This window comes from Triturus cristatus, chromosome 7 (assembly GCF_964204655.1).
Source record: "Triturus cristatus chromosome 7, aTriCri1.1, whole genome shotgun sequence".
Classification (NCBI taxonomy): Eukaryota; Metazoa; Chordata; class Amphibia; order Caudata; family Salamandridae; genus Triturus; species Triturus cristatus.
The window spans coordinates 1,086,123,749-1,086,133,025 of record NC_140590.1 but is presented as its reverse complement, the minus strand read 5'-3'; the positions used below and the strand labels follow the sequence as shown (position 1 = coordinate 1,086,133,025).

Below are 9,277 nucleotides of genomic sequence, written 5' to 3'. Positions count from 1 at the left end.
CCCTGGATATTCTCGCGAGACTATGCAGGCTCGGTATTGTGATGGGCCCCACTACACTTAAATTCCGGATCATCTAGGTTCCACCTCACATGTTATTCCGGCACATTATTGCTGTTTTTGCTCGAGCGACGCTTTAATCTACGGTAAGAGCACCCGTTTTTTAGCTTTGTCTCGTTGTGTTCGTGCAGTCTGTTTTTGTGCTCTCTAATCTATTAGCATTACCTGCCCGCTGTGTGCTTTAGTAATCTTGTTTCTCTGACCTAACTTGTATACATGTTATGATCTTGCTTTTAAATTCCGGGTTTTTTCCTCCAATAGCCACCCTGTTAGGCTTAGTCTCCCCCTGTCTGTTGTGTGGGCTGTCCTCCCATTAGGACCTTGTGTGATGTGAACAGGGCGCTTGTCTCTCCTTTAGGCTTTGCTATACATATCCGGAGTCGAGACAGCCCCTATCCTCTCCTGTATGGAAACGAGCGCGAAGAGTGGTATGCGCTACGCTTAAGCCTACTATCCCGCCGGACGGCGGCCCTCCATGTTCGGTAAGCCTCTCTACCGATGGTAGTTAGTCTGACCTGCAGCAGCATCGGGAATGTTCTGCTAGTTGAAACTAAATTTCTTCCCCCCCCCCTTCCATCTTTATACAGAAGCAGACCTCAGTGAGGCTTTGGCCCTCTCGTTTCGCATTTCTCTAGGAGAATCTACCTATGACGCTTTAAACTCTCCCTGAGGAGTATCCTACCTGTATCCCTGGAATATCGCAGCCTATTGCACCATTTTATGGGTAAGCCGCTCTCAAGTTCTTACCCCCCTTCATCCCCCGTCTGAACTGTTTAGATCGCTCTTTATGACCAGTCTTAAGTCTTTCTTTTTTCGTATATGTATATTAGATGGGCTGCCCTCCCTGATGATAAATCCCCTCGTGCTCCTTTAAAGCCATCTAGAAGAACTGTTTTCTCTTCAGCTGACGTTATTCAAAGGTATTTGTCCTATTCTGTCTATATCATCTTTATTCTTTTTCTTTGTATCCTTGCTTGTTTTGCTTAACTGTTGGTGGATGGCTGACTATACATGCACTCCCCTAATATTGTTCTCATCTGTGGCACTGGTGTTCTGTCACTGATCTGCGAACATTGTTCGTAGCTCCCTTTTGTCCCCCACCTGTATCTGGTCACCCTTTGGGCACATTTTCTCTTCCGTTTTTTCGCCTCTATCTTCCTTGGATTACTGGGATTTGAACACTCATCTCTGATCACCACTCATTTGTTCCGGTCTGTGGTTATGGGGTGCACTTCGGTTTTATCATTCTCAAGCAACTTAGCATTTTCCTGTTTTGAAGCTAATCTTATACTATACATTTGTTGAACCAGGACCTTACTGACTCGTTTGTTATATTTTCATTTTTGGGTCTTTATATGACATTAGCTGCGTCTTTGATACTATTAAGAGTGTTGAAGGAGACATTATGAGTTTAATGCAATGTGAAAAGTATGTTCTTTCAAAACGTCTTGATCGGATATATATATTTTTCTCCCCTCTCCTTTTATAACATTTCCCCAGGTCTCCTTTGTGTTGTCCCACTCGCCCTCCATCACCGTTGCCCTGATGAAGGTGTAGCCTCAATTGGGCAAACACCGAAACGTGCGTTGGCTCTTACTGTCTCGTGCCCACCAGAAGACTTCATCCGTCTCCAAGAACTGGGAGCGCACGAGCCTGTTTGAATTGTCATTTTGTTAATGTACACATTGTTTTATGTGATTTTTAAACTTTATTGAAAAGCAACTTTTTTGCAATTATGTTTGTTCTGTCTTATATATGAGTATGATGTATGAATGAGTGATTGTATGTTTGTTTTACTGTGTGGGACCTACATATAGTTGTATATTGGAGTGTATCCTATACTGTTTATTTTGTGTACAACGATTATTACCTTGATCTGTTATCTAAATAAATTACGCATCGTTATATCTCCTTCTTCGTTTTTTTATCTCTCTGAGTCAGTAGTGGTCCGTGTTTTTTTCTATAATCCTGACCCACCTCTGTGCATATTGAAATCAGTTTAGTGTAGACAGTAGGTTTTGTTTTCTTTCTCTGACCTATTCTGTTCCCTATTCCTCCTGTCATCATTCCCCTAGGGACCCCCCTTCTTTTGAATAGAGGTATTCTGTGAACTTATAATTGAGAGCAGAAGTTCAATTAGATGTTTTGATTCCTGTTTTTTCCATATTGTATTTATGTATGTATTGACTAGCACCTCGTCCTTAGAGCCATTGAGGTTTAGATGGATCTTGACGGAGTTTGCTGATGGTAGGGGGGATAGAATTTCTTGAGCGGTGTCAAATTTTGTTACAGCGATGTAGGTGGCTAAGCCCCCTGTTAGGTGACCATATTTTGATTTCCTCATTGCTAGATTGTGGAAGCTAATGTACCCTTGTAGCTGTTATGGATCGGTTGACCACGTTTTCCTGAAGAAGGACAATGTCAAAGGTTTTTAGATATGTTAAGAGCTCAGCATCTGTTGCCTTGCTGTTCAGCCCATTGATGTTCCATGAGCATAGTCTCAAAGTTGTTTTATTGTGGTGTTCCCGGTTTTTATATGGGATGATTTATTTGTCATTGTGTCAGTCTAGTTATGTTGACGGTTCTAAGAATCTTGGAGATTGCAGGTATCGTGGGATGATGGTTATATCCGTCTCTTTGAGCGCCAAATGCCTGCTCCCTTTGGAGAGACCTGCCTAGAGTTTCCCTGAGCACCGAGGATGAGGGGCACTATATAAAATGACAGGTGAGAGTAGAAGGTTTTCAAATGGCAACAGACGTTTGTGTTTCTTATTTTATTCGTTATTGCATGCAATGTGTATGAATACAAAGACTAATCATGTGCACGTCTGCTCTCCTGTCTCCTGTATATCTTCAGGGAGACCGTGGACATGATCTTCCGGTAAGAAAAATATATTGCCTTTCTCATCTTTTATTTTACTTTGAGTTCTTTTATCTATGAACGTTTTGTTTGTACAGCGTTAGGAATTCAGTAAACATACGACTGGCAGTAAACATATAACAAACTCTAATATTAATGCTAATGGAGTAAAAATTGTGGGTACTTGCCCCTGCTATTGGCAGAATCACTTCAAATGAAATCACAATAAGAGTGCTGGAAATTGGCAGCAGATGATTTATATACATTGAATTTGCATTAAAGTGACACAAGGTTTATGCACTGCACCGGGGTTCACTCTACACTGTCTCATACTGTGTCAGGAAAGTGTCAGTGGGTTTGCAAAGTTCACTGTTTGATGAGCTCACTTCAGCAGTCAGTGCGCTTGGACAATTCGCTGTGTGAACAGCTAACTTCACCGGTTGGAAGGAGTGCACAATTAACTGTGTGAACAGCTCACTTCACCGGTCATAGGAAATGCACAATTTGCTGTGCGAACAGCTCACTTCACCGGTTAAAGGGTTTGCACAATTCACTGTGTGAACTGCTCACTTCACCGGTCAGTGGGTTTGCTCAATTCACTGTATGAACAGTTCACTTTACCGGACATTGAGTTTGGACCATTTACCTACCAGTCCTAGCCCAGTCATCAGTACTCTACATTTTGGACATCCCACACCATGTCTCTGTACTGTTCACTTCTTCCACTTTTGCCATGTCTATGTTCCTAAAAAAGCACAAAACAATGTTCACAAGGAACCCACTTCACTATGTCACACAATACTCACTAAAATAGGTTATGGTCACTTCACTGGGGTTCACAATACTACTCCGAATGTGCAACAATATGTAAATATTTCAATGACCTTTATATAAGGAAATACGCCTGTGGTACATACTATAATTGCATAATAAAATTACCCACTTCAGCTGAAGTTAGGTATACCTTTAATTAAAGGTGTGTGGGCTTTTTCAAATGCATATGTGCGTATAGAAAATTTGGTGCGAGTAATACTGCGACTCAATGGAGTGTCATGAATGAATAAGATTAATTCCAACTATGATTTAATCAGAGCAACTACTTTAGTTGCAGATTGTGTACTGATCAAGATAAATGAGTTCCTTGTGAACATTGTTTTGTGCTTTTGTACTTACCCAGCTCACAAGGACATGTGGGTTGCTTTTGTTATTTAAAATATGTCTATGTTCCTGTCACCCTCCCTTTCTTGATGGAGGAGTCAACAAATATCCCCTTGATTAGTTATTCGTAGAGGTATGTGTTATGATATTGTAAACATTTGTAAATTTACCATTTATTCGGTCTGCACATGAGGTGGTTTCTCGAGATGGTAACTGCCTTTATTGAGGACTAACTTATATATATAAATAAAACATCTATGTTTGGATCATTGCGAAATACCTACTCTTCTTGGTATCTTTTTTTTTGTTTAAATTTTTGTAATGAAGTTTTAGAGACAAGAACAATAATAACAACAATACAATATCACTACTAAATAACAACCAGTGCAAAAAGAAAATAGTGATATATGTTAGACAATTGAAACCAGCAATACCAGTCATTTAATATATACTTATGTTTTATGACAATAAATGTGAAAGGAAGGAAAGAAGAAGACGAGAAAGAAAGAAATGGAGATTAAAAATATATAATAATTTGTATAGTAACTAAGATAGAGATGTGTGAGTAGAAAGATATGAAATGAAAGGTAGCCACAGTAAATCAGATTTTATTTTCTGAGACAATGAGAAGGAAGAAACAGTGGCTATTCTATGTTCATCACAAATAAAATTCCACCATGTTGATACAAATAATTTAGAGGTATCTTTCCAACAAGAGAGAATCATGTTAAACGCAAGAGCAATAAAAAGATCAAGTAACATAGGTTTAGAGAAATAATGTCAAAATCTGTTGAAGCAGTTCAGAGGAAAATATTTTGCATTGATAATGGAAGCCCACATTGAAATATTTCTAAACATGTTGCCCAAATCGATTCCCAGAATTTGAACACATTAGAACCATAATACAACAAGTGATTTAAAGTCTGTGTGAAAGAAGAACAAGACCAGGAAAGGAGGTGGGAGAAAACTTGGATATACATTTTGGAGTAATGAGAGCTCTGTTATAAATAAAGAATAAATATTGTGTAATATGAGCTGCTTTGTATGTTTTAAATAATTTAAGCCAAGATGTATCCCAAGCAGGGGTAGGAAATGAAATGGATAAATCAACCTCCCACATTAGCTCAATAGGTGTTTTGGATCTTTCAGGAATGGGTGAAAATAACCTTTTGTAGAGAAATGCAGCCTTGGGTTTAGCGTCTTGGTAGATGTTGTGTAGTGGTGTAAGGGGAGTGAGTGGCAGAATGGTTGAGGGAAAGTTATTAGTTGTTAAGTAGGACCGCAAAGAGGATGATATTAAAAGATATTCTTGAAAAAATGAACTGGGCAAATTATAATCTAATTGCAATTGGGAAGAGGGGATAGCAGAGTTATGCTGAACGAGCTGATGAATAAACATAAAACCCTTCTCCTTCCAGTGTTTATAATAGAATGACTTGTGCCAAAATTTGATAAATTTGTTATACCAAATAGATGAGGCTAAGAAATATTGACGTGAGTCAAAACCTGCAGAAAATACATTGTGTAATAATTGTTAGGAGTATTTCAGTATAGGATTATTTGATGAATGGGTGCAGTTAGATAAATAAATTATATTTTCAAATGAAAAATCCTTTAATAAAGAACACTCAAATAAAATCCATTGTGGTATGGTAGTAATTCCAAATTCATGGGTTAGAGCAAAAATTGTCTAACAAAAAATGCAGAGCAATATAATTTTAAATTAGGAAAACGACAACACCCTCATTCTTGGGATGTTTTAGTTTAGTCAAAGCAATACAAGAATGTTTATTATTCCATACAAATTTAGTGCATAGTGAATTAATTTGAGAGAAATAAGAAATGGGAATCTTAAAAGGTAACATAGACAATGTATAAAAGACATGTGTAACAATCATAATCTTAATAGTGCCCAACCTTCCCCACCAGGATAAGTGGAGAGGAGATGATGAAGAAAGTAATTTTTTGAGTGTGATTGTTAATGTATTAAACGTACAACTGATTGTGTTTGAAACAGAAGAAGAAAACCAAATTTCAAGGTATTTTATTTTGGTGGGGCACCAAGTAAAATTTGTATTATCAAACTTATATTGGTAACATGAACGCTTTAAGGGTAATATTTCAGTTTTGGAGAAGTTCTGATTATATCCAGAAATGTTAGAGTATAAATTAATTTTGTGTAAACAGGGAGATGAGGAGGAAATGGGATTGGACATATAAATCAAAATACCTTCAGCATAGGCTGACAGTTTAGTTTCAGTGAAATTCTGTGCAATGCCTGAGATGAGTGGGTTAACTCATATGCGTTTGAGGAAAGGTTCTAAACATAAAACAAAAAAGCAGAGGGGAAAGAGGACAACCCTGTCGAGTACATCTATTTAACTGAAAATATTAGGAAAAACTATTATTAACTAAAATACTAGCACATGGAGCAGAGTATAATAATTTTACAAATTGAATTAAATTATGGCCAAAACCATGCCATCGAAGAGTAGTAAACATAAATTGCCAGTTAATACAATGAAAGGCCTTTTCGACATCAAGGGACAATGCAGCTAGAGGAGATTGATGTTTTATGCCAAAGCAATAGCATTAGAAAACATTCAGTAGCCAGTCTGCCCTTAACAAAACCAGATTGATCGGTATTGACCAATAACGGGACAATAGTCTTAAGATGAGATGCAAGGATTCTGGCAAATATTTTGCAATCATAATTGATTAATGAAATAGCATGATAATTTTTTTTTAAAAAGGAAGTGGTCTTTATCAGGTTTGGGAATAAGAACAATCAAGGCTTCTAGAAAGGAACCAGTGGCCTTGGATTCCACAAGAAAAGAGTTGAAAAGCTGAAGTAGCTTAGGGGAAAAAATGGAGGAGAAAGCAGAAAAGAATCCATAGAAAGACCATCAGGAACAGGACCCTTGGCTTCTTTAAGGATCTGATGACATCCATTATTTCCTGGAGAGTTGTCTCAAGTTCTAATAAATCAAATTTATCAGGTAAAGATGGGGGATTAGGTGAGCCTCTAAAACAGGTGTGCATATTTTGTTCTGAGGGATTAGTGCTGTCAGAGTACAATAACTGGTAATATTCTTGAAAAGTGGTAGAAGTTTTTACATCAGAAGATACCATTTTGGTGGTTTGTTCAGTTAGAATGGAACCAATTTTTTTATGTACAGATTTGGGGCCAGATGTACACAGGTGTTTTGCATGTGCAAATGGGTTTTAACCCCGTTTGTGCCCGCAAAAAACCTGTGGCCCATGTACTAATCTTATTTTGCAAGTCACAAATCAATTTGCAACACGCAAAAAAGGGTGATCAAGTCGCTATTCCAAGGGTGTCCCTTCACAATAGCGACTCCTTAAGCTATATAAGAATGTTTTGCGACTGTAATTGCAGTCGCAAAACATTCACAGTTTACCACCCTTCTCAGAAGAGTTTGCGGATTTTTGGCAACTCTGCAGTCCACGTAAAACAAGGAGTTAACAAAATCTCCGCGCTCTGCACCAGACGTTTTTTTAGTTTGCTCTCAAAATGCATTTTCGTGCACTGGAGCGATCTCCGACAAGATTTCCCATCCGTTCATGAGCGCCACGAGATTTGGTAACCGGCAGCACTGTCCTGCGAGAGTATGCGATCACAAACATGTCATTCGATCGCGCCATCGGACTTCCGGCGGAAGTTTTGTGAAGATCACAGAATTTGCAATCTGGAGAAGAATTTCTCTCAAGCAGCATCAAAACCTTCTCGAAATGATGATTTGGATTAAAAAAAGCTTCTCAGATTGACATTTGGCTGTACTTTTTCGTACATGGAGTCCTTTTTCTTTTTTTGAAGAGGAAGGAAGTGCCCCGGAGTCTCCAACTTCCTGTTCCTGTCCAGGAAGCTCCTCCCAGTGCTTTACCTATGTCCTGTTCACTTTTCATTTGGATTTGGAGCTGGAAGGGTCACTCTTTGTGGCTGCTGCATCGTATATGATTGGATTTGAAGACTTTTGAATTTGACATTTCACAACTAAGTTGGAAAATTGGTGTTGTTTCTTTGATTAGGGCAATGCACTGAAATGTTTTTGTACTTTTTATAGTTTATTTTTAAATTTATTGTGGTGGGTGTCCTGTAGTTTTAGTAGGGGCCTAGTTGTTTCTTTGTAAGTAAATATTCATATTTTATAAAGGAAACATGTTGCACTGTTCACTAAGTTTTCTCCAACTTTTGAAATTAATTTGCAATATATATTTAATTCACTAGCCGAGTAGTTTGCCAATAGGCCTTTCAGCCAGTATGCCCAGAGCTACTCATGGGTGCATTAAACAACTGTTTCTGTGGTGTTTTGTTGAATTTAAAGTAAACATCATTTAGGGCATGGATGGCATTGGATTGAATTGCAAAATGTATTTTTTTTGGTATTTCTCATTTTTTTGTGTGTGTTAAATAAATGCCTTTGTTGGATGAGTGTGGTTGTTGTGTAACTCGCAAACCTTTTTTTGCCCTGTGAGTTTTTGGTATTGTTGCATTAAAGCAGTGTTGTTTAGAATGCCTACTTTGTCTGGCCAGTGTGCGAGTGTATTTGTAATGGTGGGCCAGCATTTTCCTTGGCTGAGCCTCCGCGTGTGGCCAGGGGGCATTTTGTAAAGTCTGAGTCCATATTGGCCTGCTTGAGTTCATTGTTTTCCAGGCCTCCTGCTTGTTGAATGACCATGTGGCTGGTGGCTATTTTGTGGTGGTTGTTTGTGTGCTTTTGCCACAGGCCTGCATGTCTTTTCTTTGTTCCTTTTGGCTTATTATTGTTCCATCCATTGTCAGCTGCAGCTCCCTGAATGCTGCATCCCACGTGATATACAATGCCAAACCGTTTCCATTACATTTGTATTTTTGTTGTTCTTCTTCTTTCCTATCCTTCCTGAGTGTACACAGTACACCATGAAAGCCCTTGTTGTCAAAGTTGCGCAAATGGCTACACTATTGATATGTTTTTTTAATTACTGAGATAATAACATTTTATAATAAAACTAACAAGTTTGACCACACACACTAAGTTATATATTATATTTGTTTGTTTGTGCTAGTAATAATTGAACCACAACAATCAATGCCACATTTCAATGATGTTCTTCTTGCTTCTTTGCTTTTAGGTGCACAAAAGAGGAGGAGACAATATCACCCATTGTACTGCCAGACAGAAGTTCTGCTGTGCATGACGT

The 9,277-nt window shown here is 38.3% G+C and overlaps 1 long non-coding RNA gene across 1 annotated transcript; it reads left to right on the top strand.

Moving 5' to 3' along the window:
• The first annotated feature begins 422 nt into the window (after positions 1-422).
• On the top strand, positions 423-1,855 carry LOC146811136 (uncharacterized). Its single transcript, XR_014965784.1, has 4 exons — positions 423-539; positions 645-781; positions 888-977; positions 1,558-1,855. It is a non-coding gene; the product is annotated as an uncharacterized LOC146811136 (long non-coding RNA).
• Positions 1,856-9,277: the final 7,422 nt, after the last annotated feature.